Raw genomic sequence first — 17,457 nt, 5'->3', positions numbered from 1 at the left:
CAGGCAGGAAGCAGACATCTGTTGTCATTTGGGATGATGATTGTTTAGGGTGCCCTTGAGGGGACACCTCTGTCCTCTGGCACCTTTTCCAGATTGAGGATGATTTGGTGGAGCCTCTGGCAGGCAGAATTTCTCTTTCAGGGCTGAACTTTTGTAAGCAAGCAGAGGTGAGGGGAAGGGTGAATGGAGGACAGGAAGAGGTGGACGGGTCCAGGGCATGACCCTTTCCCTGTCCCTCCCAGTAGAGCAGATATTTTTGTGTGCCACAGCAGCTGTGGGTGATGGGACTGGGTTCAATCCCAACAGACTGCCAGACCACTCCCTGACCCTGACATTGCATTCCCTTCCACAGGTGTAAATTACCTGGACTTGTACTTCTTCCTGGTACAGACTAGCCCTGCACAAAGGGTCTCTTCCAATTAAGACAAGCTCCTGCTCAGCACAAGGTGGCTCTCCAGTGTTAAGGCAGTTTCTGTGATTGGGTAGCAGACACTGTCAGTCGCCTGCTCAACAGCCACATATGCTCCCTTCCTGCTCCTAACACAATCCAGGTCTCAGAGGAGGATTCCAGTGAACCGAACCAATCATGGAAACCCATGCTGCTAGTTGGTGATCGGTTCATCAATCTAGGCCAAGCCAAGTAGGGTGCACTATCTAGTTAGAGGCTCCTCTGGTAGGGCAATGTTTTGGGGTGAACCATTTTTGAGTAGATTTCTCACCATGCCTCATACTTGCTTTGTTTTTCTTTCCCTCTCCATCCATGAGCAGGAAGTGGCCACCAGACAACCTATTTCTGGTCGTCATGGTATGGGCAGCCCCTGCAGTAGCTGATAACCTAGTCTCAGCATCTCAGAGGTTCTTTTGGAGTCTTTAAAATCTGTAGGAGCTCAGGAAACAGCATGGAATCCAGAAGAAGTGGAAGGAATGTCTAAGAGAAACACTCTTTTCTACACCTCCTTCTTCCCCTAGTTATTCATGCATAACTGCTTGCTCTCCACTGGAGGAACCAGCAAAGGGAGATTCGGATGCTGGAAAGTCCCATCTTACCAAAGGAAACACACTAACTGCAAAGGGAAAATCCTGCCCAACCAATGTGTTTGCCTGGCTGGCCTATTCTGTGTCCATGACCAGGAATTTCAGGAAGGGGAATGCTTTGTTGGAGAGGACCCCATCATTATGTGCTAGGAGATGCCAGTTGAGAGAAGCCCACCATCCTGAGAGTGCTCAGGCCTTGTCCTCCTATCCAGCCTGAAACCCTAGAGCATCCCCAGGTACTGGGCTTTAGTTCTCTTCCCATCTGATAGCCTATTTCCCTAAGAACTGTAAAATCACAATGACAGAGATAATAATAGCTACTACTTATGAAGAGCTACATATTATCCATAGTTCTGCATGGACCATCTCTACTCCTTAAGTGATACTGCAGAGGATATGGAATGGTGCCCACTTTACAGACAGAGAAAACTGAGGCCTATAGACACAGGGTAGTTCACCAAGGGGCACACATTTAGTAAGAGGTAGAGCTCAGAGTCCATCAGAGGCTGGTTAGTCCGTAAGTGGCAGTACCACCTCCCACAGTGCAAGAGTCCACCCTTGCCTGCCAGCCCATCTCCCTCCTGCTCTTCACTGGAGTCTGACCAGGGATGTGAGAAGGTAGAGAAGCTGGACTTTGTCATTTGGCCAGCGCCCCAGCCAGTTCTAGGTCCCAGGAGGTGGGGGACAGTGTCTTGAGCCACACAAGGACGCCATAGCTGCAAGGACCAAGGGGCCCAGCACTGTTTCATAGCGATGAAGCAAAATCCCAGAGATGGAAACAGCCAGTTGCAAACCACTCAGGACAGTGAGAGGACAAGTTATTCAGCTCAGATGTTCTGCTGCTGCCCTGGTGACAGTACAGTCTCTTGAATCAGTCTGGCCAGATCAGGACCCCAGTTTAGACCAACTCCCAGGAGGTGCTACCTCTACCCAACACCTGATAGTCCTGGGGGACAAATGTCACTCTGATTTAATTAAATGTTGACAACGAAAGGCTCACAAAATGGGTAGATGTTGCATTTACAGCAATGCCTTGGTGACCCTAAGGAGAGGGACCCAGAGAAGCTGTTAGGGTTTATTGAAGCACACAGCCAAGTGTGAGAAGACTTCCTTCTAGATCTTCAAATCGGGGGCCAGTAGTGCAACTGACAATTTAGCATACGCCTGATGGTTTCTGACTTTTTATTATGGGTCAGGCACATGACACAAGCTGTCTCCTCTCCACTCTGGCACAACAACCCTGTGAGGGTTGGTAAGGGCTGGCGGTGACATTCTGAAGATGGAAAAATTGACACTCAGCAAGACTGAGTGACTTCCCTGAGGTCACTCAACTTATAGGCAACTGAACTGGCACTTGAATTCAGAGCTGCTGGAATCCAACACCCACTGTCTTTACGTTTGTTCAGCCTCCTCAATGGAGAAGTCTTTCCTGCTTGCAAGTTCATGTTTGTTTCTGGAAAGCCAGAATAATCTGAATGGTGATTAGAAAATCACCTTTCCATATTGATGAGCCTGGGCCCCAGGTGCCCAGACCTCTCAGGTGAGTCTGATTCCACACAGAGGGAATGCATAGAGTCTGGATACCCCAGGTGGTGGCTCTTTAGTGAATCCACAAAAAAGTGCAGCAATTTTTGCTATGGACTTAACTGTGTTCCCAAATTCATATGTTGAAGCCCTAACCCCCAAAATGACTGTATTTGGAGATAAGGCCTTTAGAGAGTTCATTAAGGTTAAATGAGGTCATAAAGGTAGGGCCCTAAGAAATACCTGAGAGTTCTCTCTCTCTGTTTCTGTCTCTGACTCTCTCTCCCTCACTCTCTCTCTCTCCCCAATCTCTCTCTCTGCCCTCCCACTCACAGAGAAGAGGCCATGTGAGCATACAGCGAGAAGCGTCTATAAGCCAGGAGGAGAGTTCTCACCAGAAACCAATGCTGATTAGCACCTTGATCTTAAGACTTTCAGCCTCCAGAACTGTGAAAAATTAAATGTCTGTTCAGGCTCACCCAGCCTGTGGCATTTTGTCATGGCAGCCCAAGCAGATGAACACAGTTTTCTTTAGAGATCCTCAAAGCCCACATTCCAACATAATGCAGAGCTTAGAGCACAGGCTCTGAGGTTGGGGGATCTAAAATTCACCCTGGCTTCCCAATTGGCAGGGACCTTGGGTTTTATTGTACTTCATTGAACCTATTTCTTTCTTTCTTTTTTTTAAGTTTATTCATTTTTGAGAGCCAGAGAAAGCCAGAGCATGAGCAGGGGAGGGGCAGAGAGAGAGGGAGACATAGAATCTGAAGCAGACTCCAGGCTCTGAGCCGTCAGCAGAGCCTGATGCGGGGCTCGAACTCAACAGACCATGAGATCATGACCTGAGCCAAAGTCAGACGCTTAACTGACTGAGTCACCCAGGCGCCCGAGCCTATTTCATAAGACAGATATGGTAATTAGCTGAAGTAATGCCTAGAAAATACCACAGTGGGTTGAACACATAAGAATATTATTGTCCTTATGAGGTTATCCTTACTCTGAAGGAGCTGGCACTGGTATTTTTCATCAGTTAGGGACACCTGGATCCTTCCAGTTGCTCTGGATCCTTCCAGCTGTAGTCCAGTGGTTCCTGAGCACATATTTCCTGACTCCAGGGCATCCTTAAGTCCATGGGAGTTCGTGGATTATTTTCAGTATATCACAAAGTGTATGGGATGTCACCCACTTGCTCACAGTGATGCCACACAGGTTAACCAGCACATCATGTTCCTTTGCTTTTGGCTAGAGTTAAAACTCACCATGGAAACATGGCTTATCTCTAGATGACCAGTAGCTAAGATCAATAGATATGCATGTTCCTGATTTATAAGAAAATGGGAGCATAAAATAATGATTATCTCATCGGACTCCACAGGCTCCATGGAGGGGAAATCAGGAAAAGGAATGCCAGTGGGTGAAAAGGTGAGGACCCCTGGCTGACACTGCTGCACAGATTGTGGTGTATTTCCCCCCCGAAGAATTTTACAGAAATATTGTATTTTTGGATTGAGAGCCTGCTTGCTCTTTAATGATTACACATGACTTAAATATATACTATTCTTTGGCTACACTGTTCTGGCTCACTAAACCCAAGGCATATAAAGAACCTGTGGAAGCCTCGAACACATGCCCCACACCTGCCATTGTGCAGGTGGACTCAACGCCTGGTGAGGACACAGCTCCCCACACTTCCAGGTGCTAACTCCAGTCCACACAGGGGGCTTGGAATGTCTTCAATGACACCTGGCTGCATTGTCGTTTATGCGCAGGGCGGGATGGAGTCCTCCAGTGGGGCATCTTGATTAACCCGATCTGGCACATTTAATGGCCTCAGGAAAGGCTCTGTCCTGGGTGCCTGTATCACTTCATATCACAGCTTCTGATGTAAACACAGCTCAGAACAAACAGACAGAGGGCTCTTGCCAACAGGCTCACACGACACAGGAAGTATGCAGCTTGGTATTAATCAGGCTTTCTGATGCTTTGACGTCTGATTCTTGCTGACCCTGAGGGATTGCCCCTCCCAGGGCTAAGTCACTCCCAGAGAGAGTAAACAGCTTTCCCAGAAATGTGCCTTTTATATGCAAACTAACCAGTCTAGTGCCCAAGCCCCAACCACCTTCTCTATCTGGCTGTCATACTTGGGCCACTTTCCACCTGTCCTATCCCAGGTGCCAGACCTAGACCCAGACCCAGGTGCCAGTCACTAGGAAGAGCCTTTATATCCAGAGCCCACTGAAATTATTCAAACTTGCCAATGCCAAGCCTGCCTACCCTGCCTCACCCATTCCTTCTCTCAGAGACCACAATGAAGGGTCTCGTCTGTATTTTCCTCCCCATCTTTGCACTCCTGAAAGACCCTGGTGCTTCCCTGTGTGGCCCTAGGGGGTGAGCTCTGCCTCCTGACTCCAGGGAACTGAACATGTGAACAGAGGCGAGAGAGTGTTTGCAGACGAGCCTCCACATATGTCATGGATCTTGGAATTTGCCCTGTGGACCATCTGGGGAGCCAGTGGAGGGTTGAAGAAGGGAGGGACATGGTCAGATTTGTATTCTAGGAAAGCCACTCAGGCTGTAGTTTGGAGACTGGATTGGAAAGAATCAGATTAAGATTGGAAGGGACCTTTAGGAGGTTGCCATCCATGGTTTAGGCAAGAGGTGATATTGTGGATTGAATTGTGCCCCCCGAAAAGTTATGTTAAGTCCTAACCTATGATACCTGTGAATGTGACCTTATTTGGAAGTGGGGTCTTTGTAGATATAATCAAAAGGATGAGGCCATTGGGATGGGCCCTAATCCTATCTGACTGGTGTCCTTGTAAGAAGAGGAAAACACCATGTGAAGACACAGACACACAGGGAGAAGTCCACGAGACGACAGACGCAGGGACTAGAGTGACACACTTGTGGACCAAGGAGCGCCAAACATTGCCACCATCCCCAGAAGCTGGGAAGGGCAAGGCAGGGCTCTGCCCAGCATCCCAGAGGGATCATGGCCCTGCCGACACCCTGATTTTGGGCTTCCAATCTCTAGAACAGAGAGAATAAATTTTTGTGGTGTTAGGCTGCTAAATTTGTGGCACTTAGCAGCCCTAAGAAATAGATTCAAGTGGTGACTGTTGACTTCGGCAGTGGTGGTGGGGGGGATGGAAAAGGGAGGACAGATGGCAATTATTTTTGAAGTTGGAAGAACTAAGTGGCTGACAACCTGGGAGGATGAGGGAGGCACGCAGGACGATGCCCGGCTCCAGGTTTGGGCTGCGCAACTGCTCTGCAGGCTCCCGTTCCTTGTTTGAGTCCAGAGTTAGTCTCTGCCAGACCCTTTTAGGTTGGCTGAGCTTTGGTGTTCCTGATTTTTTCTACCCACTGGTATTGTCCAGTGGCAGCTTATGCAGGGGAAATGCGGGGACTGTCACTGCTTTGTCCTCTCTGCAGTCAGCCTGCCCTGATTTCCATGCGGTGAGCCATTCCGCCCTACTCCTGGTCCCTGTCGCTTGAAGGGGGGGCGCCTCTATGCCCGTGGAAGGGGTGGGTACACAGCTCCAGCTTAGCAGGTCACCAGAGTCCTCTCGCTCCTGTGACTGGTTCAGGACTGAGCATGGCCTGCATAGACCTCAGGACGTGGTGTCCCAGGACTCGGTAGATGTGGAGGAGGGAGCCCTCCTACTCTCCTTCACGGGGCCGCTGACCTGGGAGGACCTAAACCTGCAGCCCTCAGTGACTGTTTTGTCACTCTGAGGGCTGATTCTGAGTGTGACATCAATCTGGAGGCAATAGAGCTGAGAGATGGAGAGAGAGAGGTTGAAAAATCAAGTCCTTAACGCATGAACTGAGCCCTCGGATCAAGCCGGTCTGATGCTGGGTTATCCCTGTGAAGCAATGAATCCTTGTTTTGCTTAAGCTACTTTGACTTGGGCCTCTGTCACTGACTAATGTACTTCCCTTGCTGTAACTGTGCCGATTAGCTGGACAGAGGAATTGTGAATTCCAGGGGAAATGGGGCTTTTGGCTCCTTTTCCATCCCTGGAGTTGTGTTCTGCAGAGCCTTGGAGAGGGAAGGTCAACCAGAGAAATTTGCTAAAATCATCGTTCACCTTTTGAAGGCCTAGTTTCTCCATGACAATTCTTCTGCTACTCCACACAGCCACTTTATCTTCTTTTAAAGTTACAGATACTGAATTGGCAGGTGAAGGCACACACAATGAGTGTCCTTAACATTCGCTGCATGGGGGTGAGTGCAGGGCCAGGAGACCAGTGCTTGGGCACCCTGGGTAGTAGTTTGTCACTGTGCAGCCTCTGAGAGGTGGGGTCTTCCATGGGACCTGGTGGGGAAGGCCCGTTGCCCTAGTAGGGCCTCTACTCACTAGGGAAGAGGAAAATCCAGTCGTTGGTAGAAATGGATGTATTGGGGTAACTACAAAGGTTCTTGACAAGTTGTTGTCAGTAGGCCTGCATTGCCAAGGGGCAGGAAGGCCCCTATTTCCTCACAGTCTTCAGAGGTAATCACACACAAAGGGTGAGAAGCCTCAGGCCTTAGTTACTTCCGCTGGCAGCAGTAGAATGTTTTATTTATTTTTTTTCAAACATGTTTCCTCTTAAAATCCCTTGAAGTCCTCCTAACTCAGGCAGTTGGATGTGTACAAGCCTAAATAAGCTTTTGCTCTGCAAAGGAAACCAACTCCGGAGAGTGAGCCTAAAACAGACCCAACCCAGGAAATCCTGAACTGATTTTCCTGACTGCAGGCTTATACTGCAACATTCCCAGCTCTCCAGAAATGTGGACGGACTTAAGCATCACATCCCAACATCCCTGTCTTTAGGTTGGAACCGGGCACTATTCAGGGGGAGCCTCATCCAAGGGAAAGAGAGCTTGCTGGTGCTGCCTAGGGCCAGACCCAGGACCGGGGCTATCTGATGGGACGTTGTAGCAGCTGTGAGTCTTCATGGGACACACATTTGGGGAGTGTCCTCTGTTGATTTTGCGATTCATCCTACCCAGGCGCCCCTTGCCCTCTTCTATCTTTAGAGTTGAAGCCACCTGTGCTGACAAAGGAATTCTAGAAAGCTGGTTTCAGGTTATTGATTCTCCTCTCCTTTACTCCTACTTCAGTGGAGGGTCAAAGAGTCATGAAATGGCCATGAACAGGTGGTAGAGGTCAGGAGGAACAGGAAAGGGGTGGGGGGGACCCACATGTGCTGTCACTGCTTTTGAGCCCCTGACAGGTGGCCATCAAGTTAGCAGCCTCCCTCCCTGTCCCCCACAACTGCAGTGTCCACTCAGCATAACCATGACAGTCCGTACAAAGTTCACTTATTGGGAGGCGATGATGATGGTGAAGCTTCATCCTGCTTTAGAAATTGGGAGCCAACCATTTCTTTTTACTCCCTATTTTCTGCTTTTTCCTTTTTTTTAAAAAAAATTTTAAGGCACTCAAACTAGCAGCATTTGCACACCATTAAGCCCAAGTAATTATGAAGACCATCCTAAAAATCCATAAATGGGAAAAATGTAAGATCTTCCCCGCAAACGCAGGATAGTGGTATTTCTCAAACTTGCCTGAGTCATTAGGGAAATTATGCATTGATGGGCCTTCGGAATCCGGAGCCCAGGCCAGCAAGACAAATACAGCAAATGCAGCTTCTGAAGGACAGGCTCTGGGGAGCATGCCCCTGCTTGCTGCAGTGTTGAGTTTCCTCTAAATTAAGATTCTTCATCCATTCAAAAAACATTGAGCCCCTACTATGTGCCAGGCATTACTCCAGGCCCTGGGAATACAATAGGTGCGCAGGACAGAGTCCCTGTTTGTTATGGGATTCATGTTCTATTTGTAGAAACAGAATATAAACAACTTCAATATTGTATATGATGCTGGGAAGCAAAAACTGCTATGAAAAAATCGAAAAGCAAGGGAAGGGGCTGGGGGTTGAGGGAAGGTGTGGGTGTCTTAGAGGCAGTGATTTGAGCTGAGAGAGTCATGTGATGCCTGGGGAAGGAAGTTCCCAGGGTGTTAGCTGAGGGGCCTGTGTATGAGGACAAACCTCTGTATGTGTGTGTAGGGAGGAGAGGCACATGCATGTCTGAGGAAGAAAGGCTGGTATATGATCGAGGAGGAGAAGCCTCTGTGAGAAGGAGAGTCCATATGTGTGTGTGTGTGTGTGTGTGTGTGTGTGTGTGTGTGCATGCACACACGTGCGCCCATGTGTGCCCATGCAGTAGAGGCTACGGTAGGCCATAGTAGCTAGAATAAGGCCAGAGGTGGGAAGAAAGTCAGGGAGCTGATTTCATGCCTGTGTTGGCCCCTCATACCACTAAGCTAGAAACTCCACATGGCCAGGGACCAAGTACCTCTTTGTGACAGGAATAAATGTCATAGTCACAAACCAGGTTATAAACAAGCTAATTTTTGAGAACTACTTAATTTCCAGCTCTGTGCCTCCACAGCTAAAAACAAATTAGTCCAGGGAAACGCCGTTTAAGTCAGGGATCTTGTTGGTCATGTTAGAATTCCCACTTTCCCTCAAACTGGGGGCTTCTTTAGAATCTGTGTGGTGTTTATTGAAAGGGCGGGCCTACGCCGGCAGACTCCATCTTGTTCTGTGTCCTTCACCTTGACCACGCCTCCTCCCCTTGAGTAACCTCCTGCTCACCCATTCAAACTTCCCGATCAAAACACGCCCGGCGACCTGCGACCTGCCTAACAGGACTCCTTTCCCCAGCCAATTGGCTGAGGCCACAGCCATTACCTCACCAACTGTCCCTAGGCCCCAATAAAACCTTTGTCCTTTTGAAACTCGCTCTCTCTCCCCGGTATCTCTCTCTCTCCCCGGTATCTCACCGCTGCGTTGGTGTAGGTAGGGGATTGAGCTCGAGCTAGCTCGAATAAAGGCTCTTTTGCTTTTGCATCGGACTCGGCTCCCTAGTGGTCTTTGGGGATCACGAATTCTGGACATAACATTTGTCAGTGTCCTTTGGGAACAAGCCACTGGTTCTTGATCACTGTCTCTGCTCAGTGGCCTCTGCGGAGACGGGACTCCTCTCAAGGCATCTTCGGCGTCTACATCAGCTGCAGAGGGGCCATGACTCGTGGCATCTGGCTGCATCTGCTCGTGGCAACCCCATCTGACCACAGGCAGGGTCACTGCCACCCTAGGCTGCTGCTCATGTTGTAAACATTACAGATCTGTGTTTGCCCAGAGAAGTTTGTGACATATGGCAGCTGTCTTCTTACAAAAACCGGTCTATTATGAAATTTCCCCAACAGATGGAAGTAACGGGTCTTGAGGACCCTTACCCTAATTTGTGCCTAGGTGCTCACCTGACTCCAGGCACAGGACACTCCCAGCTGCTCCTTCCTGCCCATCTGGGGCCTTGGGGTGAGGGGGATGGGCTCTCTCTGTCTCTCTGCTTTTAGTCACCTGCTGTGATTTCCACTGTCCACTTTTATACTGGTTCTCAGACTCCTTAGACCTGACTTCCTTATGCTGTCTCCTTAGACTTGACCCAAGAAGTGAGGCCCCAGTCCTCTCTGCCCTCAGGTTCCCCCCAAAGCCATGGAGGGCAGCAAACTTCCCTCACTGAGACCCCACCAAGGAGGTATGGAGGGAGCCCTCCACTGCTCCAGTCTTCCCTCAGTCCACACAGAATTCTCAACTCTTCTCCCTGTGGTGGAAAAAAAAAAAAGGCCAGTATATATCTTTCCAGATCTTTGTTTAAACTCAGCTCATTTGGTCTTTTCTCTTCAAGTCACTGTCTCTGGCATGGCCTCATAAAAGTCTGTGTAGATGCTCCAGGATGAGAACTGACTTCTTTCTTCTGAGCTGTGCCAGGACCCCTTGGATGGGCCATGGACTCAACGAGTGGAGGGTGGTTGGCACCATGAAGAACTGAGAGGAAAACACCTTATTTCCATCCTATGGGTCATCTTTGGTCTTGCTGTAAGTTCTTCTAGGAATGAATGGAGCACAGATATACCTAACTTGTAAGTGTAAGTCCTGCTCACTCAGAACTTGAGGACAGGCTGATTCATGATTAGACAACTCAGCAAAGCATCTGTCAACTATTAGACAACTATCAAAGCTCTGATAGAATTTAAAAAAAAAGAAAAAGAAAAGAAAAGAAAAGAAAAAATATCTGCTCCTTCCTTAGAAAAAGCACTGGTCTCCTATGTGGTTCTAAGTGGCTCAGCCTCCCTCCTGGCAGGTAAAGGATGCTGAGAAAAGAGTTTAGGGATTCTAGTCAGGGATCTCCCACCTGACGATGAACCGATAAGGAGGTGCTTGCCAGACCCTTCCTTTTGATAATATAGAATTTAAAAGTAGATCAGCTATAGTAGCTAGAGGTTCACACATGAATTCTCAAAAATTGGTCCTGACAAAGTACCAAGTCACAGGGAAGTGGACACCTCCAGAGGTGACTGGGTTTGCACTACGAGGTCCCTAGTTTGTATGCTGCGTAAGACAGATGCAGAGGGGTGTCCTTGTGGCGAGGTGGGAGCACATGGCGAGCTCCAAACCAGTGTAAAAGGTGTATGTCAGGTGGTTATGAGCTTCCTGAAAGGGTCCTCAGATTCACATTTTCAGTTACCTTCTATCATGCTCTTGGATTATATTTTATCGCAGAAAGTTAATTTTTATCCAGATCTTGGGAAGATGACTGTGGAAGGCAAGGCACTCTAAGATTTCAGTAAGATAACAGAGCATCAGTTCATAGGGCCTTCCTACGGCCTCAGCACAGCTGCTCTGAAGCTATTACTTAGGGACATGGAGAGCCCTATCTGATATTTCCATGAGAACAATGGGTTTAGATTAATCCTCGGTGGCCTCTGAATCCATCTGTTCTCACTATCCCAAGAAGTTGCGTTTCTAGTGCAGCTTCCAGACTGGCCTAACAAATTAAATTTCAATACTCAGGCTAGATTTCAATCAGACAACACAGGTGCCACCAACAGATGTTTGCTGACCAGATTTCTCAAAAAAGGAACAACCTTTGCATAGTGTCATCTCCTTTGTACCTGTCCAGAGTGTTGACTGTGTCAAGGAAACTTTTTTAAAAGGCTTTACAAAATGTTTTTTTTTCTCACCATGATGGTCAATGTCAGCTAGACATGCCTCAAAGCACAATGCATGTTTTGATTTAGGATATTAACAAAAAAAGAAATTCTCAAGTCCAAGTGAGTCGTCCGTGTTTGGTAAAGGTGGATTCAGCTGTGGAATCATCTAGAATTTCTGCCAGAAAATCATCTCCGCTGAAATTCCTGAAGGCTCCAAAGTAAAAGGAAAAGGTTGTTTTTAAGAGATACCTTAAATGCATTGCAAAGGAGAATTTACCTATTTTGAATCTCTGGAAATAGAGAATTTGAGGATTTCTTTCCGTTTTTTGTCTGTTCCTCATAGAGATTTTAACGAAATCGGAGTTCCATGTGTCTCTTAAGATGGATTTGCTATTTGGAAGTGAGGTAGAAATAGCAGCAAGTGGGGAGTCCACTCTCAAGGGGTCCCAGGTCTCCAAGGGTTAGAGAACCAGGCTCAGAACTCAGAACTTAAGAGAAGTTTGGGGTGTTTAGATCCTAGGACTGTCATTAGTATTATTTTAGGAAAGTTATGGATTATTTTGTGGATGGATCTAGGTTCTCAATACCATTGAAGATGTTTGTTTCCATGAGAAAATATACTCCAAATTCCAAGCCAACTGACGGAATATAATCTGTTAGTAAATAAAGTATACAAAATATATTACTATATGAAAAGTGGTAGGTAGGAACATATGTAATTATATACCTTCATATGTAATTATATGCCATATGCTCACTTCTCAGTTCTTCATTACAGTTAGCCTTGTTTGTGATATGAAAGGTAGCTACAGCCCCTTTATCATTTGGCATCTCGTCAAATCCATTAACACTTATTCAGAGCCCATGCACTGATGTTAGCATCAGCCCGTGGTGTGCACGGTGCTGTGCCAGGTGCTGGCAGCAGTGAACTCAGGAGAGCTAGTCTGCCCTTCTAGCATTCAAATTCTTATAGATGAGAGTTAGAGGCTTAGATGATATCTTGGCCCTCATTTTCTGGGTGACCCTGGTAAGAGTCATTTAATGTTTCTTGCTCTGTCAAATGGAGAATACTGTTTGTCACTCATTTGACTGAATTGCCCATGTTTATTTCTAAGCAAAAATGTGATTCTAGCAAAGTGGCATATAAATATTTATTTTATGTTTTATTTCAATGCCTCTTTTACTAAAGATCTATTACCTGGAAATAAACAAGCATTATAATATAGGAGTATACAATGTATGCTTTCTATGATATGGAAAGTGATACACATTATTCAGTGCCTAACTCGGTCATGTTGCCAAAAATGCTTATTAATGGAACCGGTTAATAGATTTTTATTAAATGAATTTATTTTTGAGAGAGAGAGTATGTGCACATGTGAGCATGAGTAGGGAAGGGGCAGAAGGAGAGAAAGAGAATCTTAAGCAGGCTCTACACCCAGCATGGAGCCTATCATGGGGCTCAATCTCATGAACTGTGAGATCATGACCTGAGCTGAAATCAAGAGTCAGATGCTTAACCAACTGAGCCACCTGGGCGCCCTGAATGTAATTTTTTAAAGCATGCAATCCCCAAATGATCTAAGTTGTCTTACTATTGATTACAAATTATATATTTAAAAATTTAACTTTTTTTCTACTGGAATTATAGGAGATGATTGACTTATGACCCAAATTTTATCCCAAATTAGCATACATGCTGTAAGAAATGTAGGAGACCCCTCAGGTGGCCTTGGGGAGGGAGCCCGGATGTTCTCCATGGATCAGAACAGGATTGCCAAGCTCAGATCTCCTGGCACAGGGCCTTGCATCTCAACAACCTCATTTCCTTACAATGGACACAAAAGAGGGTAAAAGGGGAGATGGGGCTTGGCCTTTCCCTGAAGTGGTTAGGTCCCAGCAAGAGTTTCCCTTAGGGAGTTTGGGTCTTTGTTTATTGAACTATTGTCACTGCATCCTCCTCACCTGAACCCTCTGGCCTTCCTGAGCATTTGACTGTCAAGTGCCTGAGTGAGTTGTCCCGCCTGGCCTGTCCCCATGTTTTATGGGGAGAGAGGACACTCACATGAAAATAACAGGCTCTCTGGAAAGAGTCTCAAATGCTTGATGGAAAGGTTATCGATGTGGCAGTGACAGTACAGTCTTGTGAATATACTCAAAGCCACTGAACTGTACATTTTAAAAGGGTGCGTTTACGGTATGTGAATTATACCTCAACTTAAGAACATACCTGACAGACAAATTTAAGGATTCAGAGGAAGGGCGTTCCTCAGGCTGTCAGGGATCTCATGGAGGTGTTGGTCCTTCAGCAAGGCCTTGAAAGCAAGGAGGGACTCAGAGGAGAGTCGGGAAGAGCAGACTGCAGATCGGGAGGTGGGAAGAGCATGGGGTCCTCCCAGAAGACGAGACCAGGAGGCCAGAGGGAAGCACAAGAAGAGAGGGACAGAAGGATGGAAATCCCAATGGGGGCCAGAATATAGAGGCTTTGATGTTGGCTCAAGCAGCATAGGGCAAGAAAAAGCCTTTGACAGGATCTGATATGTACGTATCATGGTTGGAGATGATCAATTTGCCTGGGTCACATGGGATGGATGGGCATAGAAAAGATTTGGAAGGGACCTCTTGGCAGACAGCATAATATCCTGGGGAAAATAATGAGATAGCAATCAAGTAGAAAAGAATGACAGATTTGATGGATATTATAAAGCGACAGTAGACGGGACTGGACACCTGACTAGATATGGAGGGTAATCAAGAGTCAAGGACCACTCCAGAATTTTCAGCCTAGGACCCTACTAGGGAAGCAGCAACTAAAATAAGGACTGGTTTTGGGGAAAAGACGTGGAATTCCATTTTAGGCATTCTGAGTTTGGGGTGATGACGGGACATCTAAGGGGACACTAAACTTACAGTAGCATGGCACCACCTCAAAGACCACTCATGTACAGGTAAGGAAACTAGGCTCAGAGGCTCCACCCACTGCCCAAGGGTTAGAGAGCTAGTTTTAGGCTGGCCAGAGCCAGAATCCTGTTTGAAGCTCTTTCTCCCCCCAGGCAGCTGGTTCTGATGTGGGCTGGCACTTGGAAGGGAGGTGATATGGGAGACAGAGAGGTTGGAGTCCACCACAGAGGTAAGAGGAGAAGGTGTGGGAGTGGAAAAGTCTCTGGAGGGGAGGAGAGCAAGGAGAGAGAAGGGCAGAGGACCAAGTCTTGCCATGTGTCCTCACTTCAGGGTGTGAGAAGGAAGCAGAGTACAAAGAGGTGTCACCTGGAACAAGAGCAATGTCACTGAGCCACAGGGTGGGAGTATGGTGGCAACGCACAGAGGGCTTGCGTGAGAAGGAGCCTTAGGGGCCCTCCAACCGCAGCTTGCCTTCTTGGCCAGCACAGCTCCTGATGCAGCTCCATGACACCAGGTACTTCCGAGATGTTGAATTGGATTTGGCCATTGGACCTTGGAGGGTCCATCTCATGAATGTGCCATGAGGGAACGCTGGGGATGAAGGACAAGGAAGAGGATTTTTTTTTTTTTTTTTTGTTAGAAGAAAAGTTTGATGACTTAGAAAAAGCAACCAATGAAAAGAAAGAAATAGAAGATACAAGAGAGAAGGGGATGGATTCTAGAGATCATGGAAGAGCCTGGGTCAAGTCTATTTAGCAAGTAGGAACTATCTTTAAAGGGAAAGAAAAGTGGATGAAGACAAAGCTTATCTGGTGGAGGGGAGAATGGATGAGCTCAAGCTGGAGGGTCTCTTTTTCAACAAGGAGGAGGTGAGGTTATCTATTGTCATTATCTAATAAATACTCATTTTGTCCTTTCTTACTAACAGAAGCCCAATATTATTTGGGGTAACAATGTGCCCAGCTAAAACACCATGTTCCCAGCCTCTTTTGTAGTTAGGGGTGGTCATGTGACTCAACATTGGCCATGGAGAAATCAGGCTGACATTTCTGGGAAAGCTCATTGAAGGGAGCTGTCTTAAGTATCATGTATGCATTTGGCTCATCCTTTCTCTTTCTTTCCTTCCTGGAATATGGCTTTGATGGCTGGAGTTGCAGCTATCTTGTAACCATGAAGTGACCCTGACGATGAAAGCCAGTGCTAAGAACGGCAGAACAGAAAGAGAGACAGAAGTCAGCGCATTGATGACATTATGGAGCCACTACAAGACCCTGGATTGCCTACCTCTGGACTTACTTTGCATGACAGAAAAAGACATTTCTTTGTCTAAGCCATTGTCATTTGGGGATTTGTTACCAGTAGCCAAACACAATTCTTATCTGGCAAGGCTGGAGGCTGGTGTGTATATGTGTTAGAAGGTGGAACACAGAACAAGTGCATTAGGAGATATGAAGTTCTACATTACTCTGAAGTCATTTGTGAATTGAAAAAAGTTGAGAATCACAATGTAGATACTAATCTAGACACGTGTGATCAGAAAACCCATTATTCTCCATATGAGTGCCTACATTGTGCAAACTCACTGAATGCAAATTGACCCGATTCTTCTCTATACCTTGTTGACCTTGACAATATCTATCTTATAAAGACTGAGGTTTACATTTGATGCCATTAGCAGTTTTTATTGAAGGAGGAAAATACTTTCTTAATTCATTTCAAGAACAATTCTGCAGACATTGATTAAAACATGAAAGGCACTTAAATAAGCATAATTATCTCAGAAAACATGCAATGTTATGTGTTATATTGTGTTACCATTGTTCAGATTTAGGGCTTTGGATCCACTAAGAGTTTTAATGTACCTTTTCTTCCCCCTTCACACCAAAATGTTTGGCTCTTGTGAAATACCAACACAGAATGCCCTGGGCAAATGGTAAGCAAGGCTTCAATCTCTTTCTTTCTTTCTTTTTTTAAACTACAGGCTAAAACCATCTCCATTCATGTAAAACCCAGAAAACATGTCTCCTTGGAGATGCCATATAGTCTCTTGGTTTAACTATCCATCTCAAAATATCTAGGGCAAATAGAGAGTTGTTCATTCATGTCTTCATCAGCAATACCAAGTATCTTTTAGAAAGTCAACGATCGTTGGAAGAAAAGTCTTCAGATTGCACAAATGCTCATCTGCTTTCCAATCCATTCTGTATGTAATTCCTGGTGTTTGTAAGATTTAAAAAATAATTCCAGTTAAGGCCATTTATCTAGTTTTGTGGCAGCTGCAAATTCAGTTGCTCCAGAAACCATCTAATCTTCAGCCTCCCAATGATTTTCAACGGCTGGATTAATGTGCTAACCACTCATCTGAAAATCCATGTTGGCTGTATTGTCAGGACTGTACAATGGGCAACTAGACAGAAGATTTACTGAGTTACAAAAAACCGTAAGCATCTTTGACATTTATTTGAAAGAAAACGGCGCTTCTGCTTATTTAATATTTCAGTGGTAACTTATTCATAGAAGACAGAAAGGAGGGGGACTCATTTCAAGGGAACATCTGAGAGGTGGTTTTTTTCCAGGTAACATGGAAAACAGAATATAATGCCATACACAGATCTCCAGGGCAGGTGGAGGAGACCACGGGAAGAAGAATTAATTTGAAAGGCTCTCTCATTTGGACAAGAATACACTAGATCCCACAGCTCAACAGGTGCTTAATAAAAAATGTAAACATCGATTTCATTGAGGCTCAGCTTCAGAACAGTTTAAGGCATTAATCAGAAAAGCATATTCGACATTTGTTCCCTTTATTCTCTTCTCTTACACGATCAAGAACCAAATGGGCCAAATAGTATTCACGTGCATGAATGAAAGGACAACCAACCTTGGAAACTTTCCTTAAACAATGAACGCAAACTCCTGATACCTTCTAGCTAGATCAAAACCACAA

At 46.2% G+C, this 17,457-nt stretch overlaps 1 long non-coding RNA gene across 1 annotated transcript; it reads left to right on the top strand.

The window, feature by feature from the left end:
- The first annotated feature begins 14,011 nt into the window (after positions 1 to 14,011).
- Positions 14,012 to 17,457, top strand: LOC147581328 (uncharacterized). Its single transcript, XR_015251680.1, has 2 exons — positions 14,012 to 14,739; positions 15,289 to 17,457. It is a non-coding gene; the product is annotated as an uncharacterized LOC147581328 (long non-coding RNA).

The sequence above is a fragment of the Puma concolor genome, chromosome B2 (assembly GCF_028749965.1).
Source record: "Puma concolor isolate L17-30 chromosome B2, mPumCon1.1.hap2, whole genome shotgun sequence".
NCBI classification, from domain to species: Eukaryota; Metazoa; Chordata; class Mammalia; order Carnivora; family Felidae; genus Puma; species Puma concolor.
This window is presented reverse-complemented; position numbering and strand designations above follow the sequence as displayed.